The sequence below is a fragment of the Aphelocoma coerulescens genome, chromosome 1 (assembly GCF_041296385.1).
Source record: "Aphelocoma coerulescens isolate FSJ_1873_10779 chromosome 1, UR_Acoe_1.0, whole genome shotgun sequence".
Lineage (NCBI taxonomy): Eukaryota > Metazoa > Chordata > Aves > Passeriformes > Corvidae > Aphelocoma > Aphelocoma coerulescens.
In genome coordinates this window covers 62269089-62282284 of record NC_091013.1, presented here as the reverse complement: position 1 = coordinate 62282284, position 13196 = coordinate 62269089, and the positions used below count along the sequence as shown (strand labels likewise).

At 42.8% G+C, this 13196-nt stretch overlaps 1 protein-coding gene across 7 annotated transcripts in view; it reads left to right on the top strand.

Annotated features, from left to right (window-relative positions):
- Positions 1-13196, top strand: part of ELF1 (E74 like ETS transcription factor 1) — an 89807-nt gene that overhangs the window by 11818 nt on the left and 64793 nt on the right. For 2 of the 7 annotated variants that reach the window (XM_069009645.1, XM_069009573.1), the window contains exon 1: positions 10487-10592. The exons of 3 other annotated variants lie outside the window; for them this stretch is intronic. The gene's annotated coding sequence lies outside the window, so the exon portion shown is untranslated. Of the gene's footprint in view, positions 1-10486; positions 10593-10694; positions 10788-11261; positions 11335-13196 lie in introns of those variants that run through there. 2 more of the 7 variants (XM_069009595.1, XM_069009613.1) reach the window with 2 other exon arrangements.

Below are 13196 nucleotides of genomic sequence, written 5' to 3'. Positions count from 1 at the left end.
TGAACAGGTGTTCAAAGTCAGGTTGGGTGGGGCTTCGAGCAACCTGATCTAGTGTAAGAAGTCCCTATCCGTGGTGACGAGGGTGGACTAGATGATCTTTGAAGGTCCCTTCCAACTCAATCTATTCTGTGATGTTGATGGTGTGTCAAGAGAGGAGCTTTGTAACAAAAACCAACAGTAGTGCAGTGAAGAAGAACTTGGGGGCTCTTGTGGATGAGAAGCTGGACATGAGCCTACAAGTGTGCATTTGCAGCCCATAAGGCTGATGGAATCCTGGGCTGCAGCAAAACCAGTGTGGCCAGCAGGGTGAGGGAGGCGATTCTTCCCCTCTGGAGACCCCAGCTGCAGTGCTGCATCCAGCTCTGGCGTCCTCAGCAAAAAAAAAAGGCATGGGCCTGTTGGAGCAGCTCCAGAGGAGGACCATGAAGGTGATCAGGTGGTTAGAGCACCTCTCCTGCAAAGTCAGGCTGAGAGAGCCTGGAAAAGAGAAGGCTCCAAGGAGACCTTGTTGTGACTTACAGAAAGGAGGGAAAGGGACTTTTTATACTGTCAGATAGTGACGAGAGGCAATGGTTTTAAACTGAAAATGGGCCAACACAACTACTAAATGATTATATGCTGTTTCCCCCATTCCTCTGTTTTGCTTTGTCTATGTAGATTAACAGCTTTTTGCTGCATTAAGTCTGACCTGCAGATCCTCAGATCAGATATTCAGCTTGCTCCTTTCTGCCTATAAGCATGAATTGTCCCCTGGGCATTGTACCTGTCGGTTTGTACCCAAAGTGAAGTGCTCCCTCCTCCGTTTTCTCCCTATATGGTATCCAGCTGTCATTTCACCACAAAAATGCAAATCTGCATTTTCTGATGATGCAGGTAGCATTTTTCCTGTTTGCTCTATGGTGAATTTTCCAATGTGTTGTATAATTTTGTTCTGTAAGTCCTGTACCTCCAAATCTGACTTTTGCCGGAATGGTGCATGAATAATACACTTGGGTAGCTTTGAAAACATTCACTGGATAATGTTATATATTGACTAGAAAGGGGAAATTTAGTATATTTTTGTCTATTAAGGAAAATAAGTATATTTTCAGAAAGTTAAGTAGAAATAATGCACCTAACACTGTTACAATCCACCTGGAACCAGAACCCTGAGATAGATTATTTAGGATCTTCTGGGAAAGCAGCAGCCTGCTGCATGCAAGTAAGGATTAGCAATAAAAGAATTAAAGGGTGCTTGTTTAGGGTAGGGGAGTTCATTTTCTCATAAAACAGAGTAGCAGGAAGTAAGCTGCTCCTAGCTTATGCAAAACAGCAAGGGTTAATATCATAAAACCAAGAGGCCTGAGGATGAGAGCAATTAATGAACCTCCCCCCAAAGTAATTCTCTTTTCTCTTTCCCCTTCCTCAGTGAGATCATTGACTACTGTCTTAAAAAAGGTTGTTTTAATTATTGTTATTCTGAGTATTTAAATTAGTTTGATGTTGCTCTTCAGTTACTCACACAGGAAGATTTCTGTGATCTTAGTCACAAGTGGTATATTTTTGTCTGTTATGCAAAGCTGGAAAACATTTCTAATGAGTCTTGCTAAAAATGGGGAGCATTAAAAGGAAAAGCGCAAGAAATAAAATTAGTTACAGAGAAGCAGTGGATGAAACACTCTGAATTTAGGCTACCATCCTAGAATGCGAGCACTCCTTCAAATTAGGTATCTGTTCCTTGATGGTGGAGAGAGTTGAAATCACTCAATTCTAGTGAGGTGTTTTTCAGAGCGTACATATCTTTAAAGCTGATGGCCCCTCAATAAATGCAGGACAAAATGGATTATAAGATTAAACATATATATTGAAATGCTAAAGAGATAATATTAGACTGAAATAATAAACATAAATGTATATATAGTACTTTGAATGTAGCATTGAGAATACTGAGTCTTTATGACAGGTTATTTGGGGAGAATATTGAGCTGCTTCCATTAATAACAAAATGACCTCTGTTAGGAAAGCAGGAGGAAAATCACATGTGTGAAACCGTGCCTGCCATAATGTCTTCTTGTTCTCATAGCCTCTGGTTCCCAGTTTTGGTTTCAGGGCTCCCTAGACCACAGAACCAAGAAAGATGATTCCTGGGAGGCTTTTGGAAAACACATCACAGTAGCAGCAAGTCTCTTTGGAACTGAACCTCTGTGCCTGTTTAGGATATGTCCAACTGCTGTACCTTGCTTTTATGGGCAAGTGACAATAGTAGAGGCGATGGTTTCATTTCTTGGAGTGATCCACAGGATTTGCTGGTAGGACTGCTTGCCTGGCTGAAGATGAGCATAGAGATGGAAGCTGTTGTTTTTGCAACTTGAAATGTGGCTCAGAGATAAAAATGTTGGCCTTCCAGCAGGCTGTTCCCCTTCCCAGAAGCGGTGAGCTCCTCAACACCCCTCCTTTTTGTGTCCTTCAGTCTTTATCTTTTTTTCTCTCTTCTCCATGATTTATGTATTCACCAATTGGTTAATGTAGCATGTATTTGGATAGGTAAGCCTGCTACTAAAAATATTATTTCCTGAACAAGCAAGTAACCGGGTTGCGTTTCTAGCTAACTGTTCTTTAATAGCCAGGTCTCTGCCTGAGTGAGTTGCAATGGAAAATTGATTAATTCACATGAGCTTACTTTTTTTCACAATTTATTTTCTATCTCCTGTCTCTCCAAGTTACAACGTTTATCCTTCTCCATTAATTAGAGCAGCTGGAAGAGCAGTAATAAACACACTTTCCTTTCCTTTGTGTTCACATCCTGAGCAGTGCAGAAATACCCGCTTGTATTCCTGTAAGCATCTGAAATATTTGTGGAACTCTAGCTCAACGTTTTTCTAAAAATGATGTTTATCTGGATTTCCTTTAATTCCATGAATTTGGTCTGCATCCTTACAGGGAGTCAGCGTGTGTGAGGTAGCCAGTGTGGCCTGCATAAGGCGGCAGGATTGAAAGGATAAAAGAAATTAGAATAGAAATAAACACTTTTTCATCTGACTGGAGCAGTAGAAAAACTTGCAGCAACCACCCTGATGTGCATCTGTTGGATGCTCTTTTTGTTATTGTCTAAAACACAAATGTGGATAAATAATTCCCTGGTACTTCTTTAAGACATCAACAGTAATTTCCTGTAGCGCGGATGGCTTTCTGGGACTGCACAGCCTCTGCAACCTAACTCTCTGGTCTTTAAAAGAAAATTAATTAAAAAAAAAAAAAGAGGCAGCTGCAGAAGTGCAGCTTTGGGTCCAGAACTGTCTAGCTAAGGGTGGTGCCTAGCTGTTCTCCCTCAGGAGAGGGTTTGATGGGGAACATGATGATCCCTCCCCCTCTGTTCCCGCCCTGTAAAAAGGCCAAACCATAACAGCAATACTGACACCACCGTGCTGTAACTTTGGCGCGTATCTGTGCGCTTGTCTTTGGGTGTACCAAATACTTCGTCTGTGATTAATAGCATTCCTTGCATAGAAACTTCTAAAAATCTCAGCTTCATTCTTGATTTTTATACTGATAAACATGGACATCAAAAAATCCACTGTGAACACTGTTTTGGTTTTTTTTCTTCTTCCCAGTATGTGTTTATTATTCATGAATGTGTTGCAACATCCAAAAATGTAATGAGTGACTCACAGAATGAGCAGAGGAAAAAAATACAGTTACAGCTTTTTAATGAGGATTCCTCAGCCAACTACAAAGTGTCCCAGTTAAGAAAACAGCTGTTGGACTGTATAAAATTCACCCAGTCTTCGGTTTTATGTTCCTTCTGGATGTATTTGCAACATAGTTTCACTTGGTATATACTTCTGTTCATTCATGTCCCCGATTTGTTTTCTTTCTTGTATCAGGGATTGCAACATTCCGACATCAAGAAGAAAAACTACAGAACAACATGTTTACAAATAGTTCTGGATTTTGTGTTTGTGTGTATAAGAAAGGAAAAGAGCAAAGACTAAGTTTACCACTACTGGTGTAGTAACATCTCTAATGGTTTCAGATTACGCCAGTATTCTTCAAAAACTATCCTTGCAAGGATTCCAGAGCAAATACAACCATCCTGTTAATGCAGCATAGCTCTGAAGGAGTACAATATTGAGGGATCTGAAGCTTGTGGTATGATGTTGGGTGTGCTGTTCTACTTCAAGTATCCAAACTGACTTTCTTTCTGGAAATATTGGTTCTTATTGTTGGAAAGTCTAAACTTTTCTTTCATTCATATGTTTTTGAATTTTATCAGCATTTATAAATTTTACGTCATGTCTTGTACCCCTTCACCTTTGTATCTTTCTTGCACAATAGTGGGAAATCCGTATTTGCTTAAAAGCTTTGAGTGCAAATCTGAAGAGATAGATAGGCAACCTAATACTTGTCTTTCAAACCAGCTGTATACACAAGTGATCATTTCCAGTTAAGCATTTAGCATAATCTTACTGCAGTCAGGATTGTACAGGCTTGTATTTTATTAAAGAATATTTTAAAGGAATTTTCAGGGTTGATACACATACTGCGTGAGAATTTGAAATAAAGACGTGATATTGCTATGCTCTTGCTGGTTCTCTTGGGATATTCGATAATTATTAGCATACAAAAATGAGTTAATTTTGGCTTTGTTTGTTACAAGTATGTTGTAGTGAGGTGTTCTGTATATAAAATAGTGTTGCCTTTATAATGCAAAGCTGTACTTGGGCCTTAATTGCAATTATACTATTTTTCTGCCTTGTTTCAGAAACAGGTTGTGCCTTTTCAAACAGTGAGCTCTTCTAGATTGGAAAAAAAAAGTAAATCCAGATAGAGTTACCTCTTTTTTGGTATAAAATGCATTCCTCTGTCCATTTCCTTCTGATTAGTTGCCTTCTAGTTTCTTGTAGGGTGTGTGCTGGAACAGTGTCTGCATGGCATTCAAAGGTGTAAGGAAAGTTGGCCTTTTTGGATCAGTTTTGTGACTCTGAATGAAGAACTAGAAATTAGCAAAGTATAAGTGAGTTGGATTTTAGGATGCTAGAGCTTTAACTGTCTGTCTGAGTGTACTTACCAATAACACTAGGTGAGGCATGATGATTTCTCATTTTTCACCTGGGAAAACTTGGTAACATTGCATGTATTTTGCAAACATTGGCAGATCATAGTTTAACTCTTTTTGTTTCATGACTTTTGTGGGGTCTAAAGCTCACTGATAGAAGAAGTATGGGGTATAAATTTGTCCTGTCTGTATTTTCATTTCTTTGTGTGACTTGCCTTTGAGCTGTGGGTTTACAAGTGTGACTTCTGTCACACCTCCTGGCAGGGGTATTTATAGGATGTTAAATAAATTTCAGTGCACTTTCTGAAACAAACAGGCAAGGAATGTGCAGCGGGAGGACAGAACAAGAGCTAGAGAGCTAGCTCAGGTCAGAAAGTCATGGGTTAAGCATTACCTCTGTCCCTCCTCTCTGCCTATAACATTTCCCAAGTAATGTATCTTTTTATGTTTTTTTTTTTTGGTTTGTTTTTTTTTTTTTTTTTGGTGACTGTTATGCAATCATGTGAATCTTAGGGTGAAAAATTTACCTGAGTGCTGGCCCAAGTGTAGTAGTCTGATGTCAGGGGGAGGTTTGATGTCCTTTGCTGGCAGTGCTCATCAGTCTGAGCTGATTCAAGAGCAGCCAGCGTTCCCCATCCACCCCAGTCAGCTTTCTGCCACAGTAAGGCATTTAATAGGATCAGTGGAAGATTTAATGGGTACCACATGGACTAGAACCAGTGCAAGGAGAGGATGGGTAGGGAAAAGTGTGGTTGGGGTTGGTAAAGAAGTGCCAGGGAGAAGCTGGAACCTGTAGTTTCTGGCTGAGAGTGAATCAGAGATTATCCTGTGTCAGAGCTGTATCTACTACCTGGATTTTTGCGATTCTTTTCCTCCACAGCTTGCTTGTCAGTAGAAAGGAGAATATACCGAGATTTTAAACCATTCTCAGAAATATTGAGAAGCATTACTTCTCAGCAGAGGCAAACAAAAGGAGGAAGGAAGGAACTTGAAAGAGTGAGGAAAAGTAGATTTTCCTAAAGGCTTGCCATTGCTGGGATGTGACCTAGGAATACCTTAGAGGTGATCCAAGAAGAGTTTGTGGAAGGCTATACAAGGTCAGGGGTTTGTAGCTGTGTGGGATGGTGCTGTGCTGCTGGCTAAGGCAGCATCTTTGCCAAATCTGCCTTCAATAGGAAACACTGGAGGCAAAGTTGGAAGCATAAAATGTATGAGGTTAAAGCTGCCTGGTGTTTGGTTGTGAATCCATTTAATTTCAGACACCTCTCCTGCCCTTCTGCTATCAAAGCATCATTTCTGGAGACTTATGTGACCGTAGACTTGAGAAATGCTCCCTTGTGTATTTTGAAAGATGACATTTACTATCTGAAAGATTCCATTTAAACACAGGATGGCCAGGATACCTTCCCTCTGAAAAGTATAGTGGCCTTTTTATATGTACTTGTTTACTACCAGCTTTTCCTTTCCTACAATTCAACTAAAGTTCAGAAGGCCAGCACAGTGTAAATAAAAGTAGACTGTTTTTTCTCAAATTCATTGTGCTCTGCTTTCACAGTGTGCACTAAAATATCACTGAAGCATACCTTTAGATTGCAAATTAAGAACTGATAGCTGCACAGGCTGCTCTGTGTCATCCACATTTCTTCTCTGAGATGCTTTTCTATCAAAATCTCTGAAAATGCAAGTTTTTAGATGGCAAACAGTTGTCTTAAAAATATCAGAAGTGTATTGTCTGAATTTGTGATAAAGTTTTTAAATAACACAATGGTAAGAATTTTTCTGTACCTGAAGTCCCAGCAGAGACTTCCTTTGTGCGTAGGAGTAAGTTACCTTATAATCTCCTGATGCAATTTTTCCATGTGTAAATATTTAGGTCATTATGCATCTGGCAGCACTAAAAACCCACAGCAGTGTCAGTCTGTGTATCTACTCCCACAGGAGGTGCCAGCCCGCAAACCCAAAGTACCAGGACAGTAACACCATGGAGATGTATATCATATTTATTGGATTAAAATGTGATAGCACTGCTACTAGTGTTCCTTGGTGTTGTACACAAGGAGAAGGGGCAGGAGTTTAGGTGTTAAGACTTCGGTAAAAGCTAGTTCATGTGTTGTCCTTCTATACATAGACAGTGTGATCTTGGGCATATCCATTGCTCAGGTGTTCTTTTGGGCCGTGCTTGTGAATGGGATTGTTACAATTTTTCCTCCCCTTCCAGGGATGCCTGAGATGAAATATTTTGCAAAGCTTGAGATACTGGGATCCTACAAAAACAAATGCAAACCAGAAGCTTCTCAAATCAGACTTTTATCCAGTCTAGAGACAGAGTTTGATGAAGCTCCAAGGCTGTATGAGGGGATTGTATGAGCCTGAGCTGAGAGCAGGGTGGTGGGATCTCCTCTTGCAGTAGTGGAGTTACAGCATCTTGAGCTGCTTTAGGAATGGTACCACAGGGTTTTGCACAGGGTATCACATAAATGGGAGCTTGCTAGGGTTTCTCATGTGGTGAACTTGTGTATAATATAGCAGAAAAATAAAAAACTAAGAACTTCTAGATCTAAATTTTCTGCTCCCATTTCTTCAAAAAACAGTATTTTCTCCTCCCCAAGCCCCATCTAAAAATGAAAGCTGAACACAGTCACAAACCTTCCTTTTGGCTTGTTTTTATGAGGCTAAGTAGTATGTCTTTCAGGTGGGGCAGGATACCTCCAGAACACATCGTTCTGGTCTGTCCTCACATGGCTTCTGAGTTTCATGCTGCCCCTTGTGCAGGAGAACTGCTTTGGTCTGCTCCTGTGCCCCCTGGTAGCCCATCCCATCCCGCCCTTGCAGACCTGTAGCTTTCAAAGCCAGTTGCAAAGGAGGGAGGCAATTACCAGAGAGAAAAGAGAAGCAGCTTGCTTGGGGTCGCTCTTGAGGCCAGCAGAAGTGAGAGCCACATCCAGGTCTCTGCCACCCCAAGCCCGCTTGGCTGCACTGCTCCCCTTGGAGCACGATTTGGCATGTGTTTCTCTGGGAGCTGGGGCCAACAGCAATGTGAAAATTGTGTTATGCATTGTTTATTTATTTATTTGTGCAGCCTTAAGTTTTCTGCTTGTGGACTCCACCCTCTGCCTTGCTGTGCGGCTGCACAAATATTTGCTCTGGGAAACAGTGGGGGGAGTAGCTCAGTGCAAGGAATATGAGGCTGGGATAGAGTGGAGGGCTAAAGCGGTTTAAATTGGCTAAAGCTGTGCTGTTGGTCAGTGTCTAGCTATGTCTTTTGGGCAAATGGTGATCTAAGTTTCGTGGAAATACTCATCCCAGCAATGGGCAAGGTCACCTCTTCTTCAAGCCAAAATTATAATTAGCAAGAAACCTGATACGGTTCCAGGGATGAACATCCACCTGCATTCTCTCTCGCTAAATATGTTTACATTTTACATATGCTTTTCAAAAAAGTACTGCTTCCAGATTTAGCTTAGAAACGGCAAAATGTTTGCATAGCTTGTGCTAATACATCACTACAAAATGATTTTTCAATTTAGTTGATTGCCTGGATAAGAATGCGTTGTTTCTTCCCCCTCTAAACCATAACTATTAGACTTTCTTTAATTATTAAAATGGTGCTCTCCCTGTGCCAATGTTACAGTTCCTTGTAACCGCTGTGCACCTGGGTCAGATTTCTTCCCTCCGTGCCCCATGATTTGCAAAGGGTTTTGCAGCACAAGAAACAAATGCTTTTAGATGTAAGATTGGATTAGACTTAAGTTGTTGGAGAGAAGGAATATACATCTGTTGTGAGAGGTAGAAAATATATAGTGACTAAAATAACGGCACAGTGTTTTCTCCTTTTTTCAACTGAGAAATACAAATGAAGTCATATTTTGATAAAGAGCTGTAGTGAAGATATTTAAGTACTGACTTAATTGATATGTTTAATCAGTAAGTCATTAAAAAAATGTACTGCTGCTTCTTTTTTCAGGTCTTCCATTAAAGCAGGCTGCAAAAATAGGATGATAAACTACATCTAATAAAATCATATGTGGATAACCGCCCTTTAAACAATAAACTGGGACCCAGTTTTGCTTTTAAGTGCCATGCAGGTGTCATAAGGACTCAATTACTTGGAAATAACCCCAAAATTTTTTTCTTGGTAATTAAGCATAACCAGTAGTTGGAGGTACTAATGTCCATAAAACTATGGGTTTTGCTCAGTGCAAAACTTGTGAGACTACTGTTTAATTATTACTGGGAGCATTAATGACAGTTGTGCTGAAATATATTTGAATTTATCTCAATGTGTTTGCCAAAAGTAGCTTCAGGATTTTTTTACTCTCATCTTCCCTGCTCATTGCAAGGTTGCTCCTGCTGCTTCCTCCTCGCCTCCCAACTCCTTACCCTGCCATTATGCCCTCTCAGTTGGCTGCATGGCTTGGGTTCTTGTGCCATACCTTCCCTTATGGCCAGTGCACTGCTTTGGACTCTGCCTTTCTGGGAATTTGTGGAAAACCAGTGCACGTGCCAGCCTGCAAACAGAGCACGTGCTTACCCTTCTGAAACAAGGTGGAATTAACTCTGTTCTCACCCTCTGCACCACGTTTTTAAGATTGCACTTCTGTCAGGCCTTTCAGGAGGCCCTATGCGATTGTAGAGCCCATCCCAAGTGCCTACACTGCTGTGGGCTAGTTGGCTTTCATGGTGGTGTTTTTTAGGCACGAGGGTTTGTTTAAAGAACACGAAGAGCATATCAGAAATTTACTGGGAATCCAGGGAACTGGATTCGCTCTGGCACTGGCTTGCTGTCTGTGCTCCATTGGATGCTGCACTCTAACTAAATTTCCTCAAGCATTTTGGGCTCTCCAAAGTTTTGCTCTTTTTCAGAGGTTAAACAGTTTGGTGTGAGCAAGATGATACCGGTTGAAAAGATGAGATGTTCCACAGAAACGTGTTTGTTCATTTAATTTAGGACGAGAGAATATAGTCTTAAACTGTGCCGGGGCAGGTTTTGGTTGGACGTTAGGAAGAATTTCATCACAGAAGGGGTGGTTAGACATTGGAATGGGCTGCCTAGGGAGGTGGCGGAGTCACCCGTCCCTGGAGGTGGCACTTGGTGCCATGGCCTAGTTGACAGGGCGTGTTTGGTTGTGGGTTAGACACGATGATCTCACAGGTGTTTTCCAACCTAATTGACTCTGTGAATTATTAGTCATGGAGGGGAGCGGGGTGGGATGTTTCGTAAGGATCGGAGGCAGCGGCGGGGAGCCGGGCGGGACGGCGCGGGCCGGGTCGGGCGCGCTCCGCACACGGGGGAGCCGGGCCGGGCCGAGCCCGGGCGGGTCGCGCGGCCGCCGCCAGCCCGCCCCCCCCGCACCCCGCCGCCACCTGCGGGCCGGGCCCGGCGGAGCGCCGGCCGCCGCCCCGGGGCGTGTCGTGCCGTTCCGAGCCGAGCCGCCCGGCCCCGCGGTGAGTCACCGTCCGGGGCCCGGGCACCACTTCCCTCTCTCGACAGGAGCCATTTTAGCTGCACGACGCTGCGGGGAGGCCGGGGCGGCGCCGCGGGCCCCGCGGCCGGGCGGTACGTGCTGCCCGGGGAGCGAGAGCCGGGCGGGCGGGGGGGACGCGGCGCCCCGGGCTGCGGGCGGCGGCTGCCGCTGCCTCGACGTGCGGCCGCGCCCGGGGCAGCGCTCCGCAGCCGTCGGGAGAAACTGCGGGGAAGAGGGAACTTCAGGAAGAGCGCAGCACCAGGGAAAAGCGAAATATAAATTGGGCCGTGAGTAAAGGGACGTTTCGGGGCAGCAGCGCCGTGAGCTGCCTGAAGCTGAGCCTGTTGCTGCGGGCAAAGGGCACCGCGGCTGTGTTTCTCTGAGCAGCGCGCTGCACAAGTGTGACAGCTGGTTTGCAGTTCTGCTGCGTTTTATACTTTTGTCGCTTTTTAAGCGTGAGGGGGTGCCAGGCAGGCTGCCGGTCTGAGCCCTCCAGCTGCCGCTCAGCGGACTGTAAAATACACGAAATTTTATTAATCTGAAGATGCGTGTACCTGGACTCGGCTAGCATGGAGCAGAGCACGGTCCAGGGCGATTCGGGCAGTGTTGGCTATCAGCGCTGCCGCTTTGAGCACCTTCGCTCCATTGCTCTTCGCCCTATGTGGTCCGTGGCGACTTTAAAATGGCAGATTCAAAATCTAATTTCAAAGATAGATCATTCTCTGCGCCCGCGACCTTCAATTGAAGTTCTCTTTCTGCAGAAACAGAGCTATTCAAAGGCAGCCGCTACGGTGTCGTTTCATAATAGAAGGAGTTAAGTTGTTACGCGCGCAGGTACTCACCTTTTCCTCAAAATGATTAAGAAATTGAAGTTATGGTGATGGTGTACATGGCAGAGCAATTACAAAGTGGGCTTAGTGGTAGTTGTAATGGGAGAGGAAAATCTTGGAGGTAATTGTGGTGCTTTAAATTGCTTCTTAAACTTTCAGTGGATGAAAATTGCCTTGATTCTCCTAATTATGTACTTCTGAACTCCAGCACAGTATATTGAAAAAGAATCACTGTTTCCAAACCTTTGCTGAACTAAAGTGTTCTTCTTTAGAAGTTTTGTCTGAGTATATAACTTTGGACCCTATATTTCAGTCTTTCACTTGAGAAATCAAATTCTGTATCTTCTTACTGAAAATTAAATGACAGGGCACTTGAGCTGTTGTTCACCGGGGAATACTTTATAGGTTCATTTACTGTATGGAGCCTGTATCTGAGAAGTATAATGGAGTCTTGCTTTTAGTGCTGTGATCAGTTGCAGGGGAGGGAGAGAGGGAGGCAACCATTAAGTAAATGGTCATGTTTTAGGCTAGGCTGTCTCTTGTCTTCAGCCTTCCCGGTGTTCACACATATTTTCCTTCTACATCTTACAGTGCAATGTGTTGCCACTATCTTTTCAATTTACATTTTGCTTTTTTTTCTTTCTAAAAGCAACAAGTTTTGCAAGGATTTGGGAGATTTATTTGATGCATTGTTACATGTTGAAAAATGACAGATAAAATTACAGAGGAACTACTTGGAAAAAATTATTTGAGTTAGTAATAGAAGTTTTTTTCTGAAAAATTCTTAAATGTATTTGCATCTTTCTTTTTATCATCTTGACTTTTATTTTCAGATCCTACGGCTCTGCTTGCAACTTATAGAACATGACTCTCCCTTTCCTTATCTCTTTTCTGCCCTTCTTTCTTTTGCACCAGACCCTGTTGAGACATCCAGCCTTAAAAACTTGAGGTTTTAAGTTTTTCTTTTTAAGTCATCTCCCAAGCTGCAGCTGCTTATCATGGGCAGAAGGCTTTTTGTGTGCTAAAGGGTAAGTGGCTGCTGCTACTTTCTCTTGATCAGGGCTTCAGGGAAGAGCAGTTCCTCTTTGAAGGCAAAAGCTGCCATGTTTGGTCTCTCTTGCTGCTGTACAAGAACTTTGCCAGGGCTACAGATGCATCTGCGGTACAGTGGTGGAGCTAGAAAAAAGTTACTTGAAAGACTTACAGATGACAGCTTGGACAGATCTAGAAGGCAGAGAAGTGGATTAGAAGGTACAGAGAAATGGTGTTAGTTTTTGTGTAGCTGAAACCCATGTTTGTCTCAAAAAAAAAAAAAAAATTCCCACCTTCCCTCTTCACCCCCAAGGCAGGGATCTTTCAATTTGGATTGAGTTTGTGGTTGTTGAGAGATGAGCCATGGGAGTGGCATCGTTAGATGCCAGTTAGCTTGAACATTATTTCCAGATCCATGCTTTTACAGAAGTGTTGGTTTTCTAATGTGCTCTTTTCTCATCTGTTGGAGATTAGAAATGTCAAGTCCATGGTCTTGGTCCTCAAATGAGAAGAAGAAAAGACGTAGATGTCCAGATTTGAAGAATGTTGTTGGTCTGGTATAGTCTGATGTTTCAGGATTGCTGCAAACTCATACTTCAGTTGTGTGTGTTACTTTTTGGTCACTTTATGTATGAAAAAAACTAAATAAATGAGGTGCTTTTCAGCACAGCCATATTCAATGGAGGGAACTGTGGCAGGACTGTGCTCAGTGAGCTGATAGAAGAGAAAGAAAAATGGAGGATTTCCCTCTGAGTCAGAGGAGAAGCTTTGATCTCCAAAACAGCTTTCTCTTCTTGCAGGTGTTAGCAAAAATATCTCAGTTTTTGCTTGAAG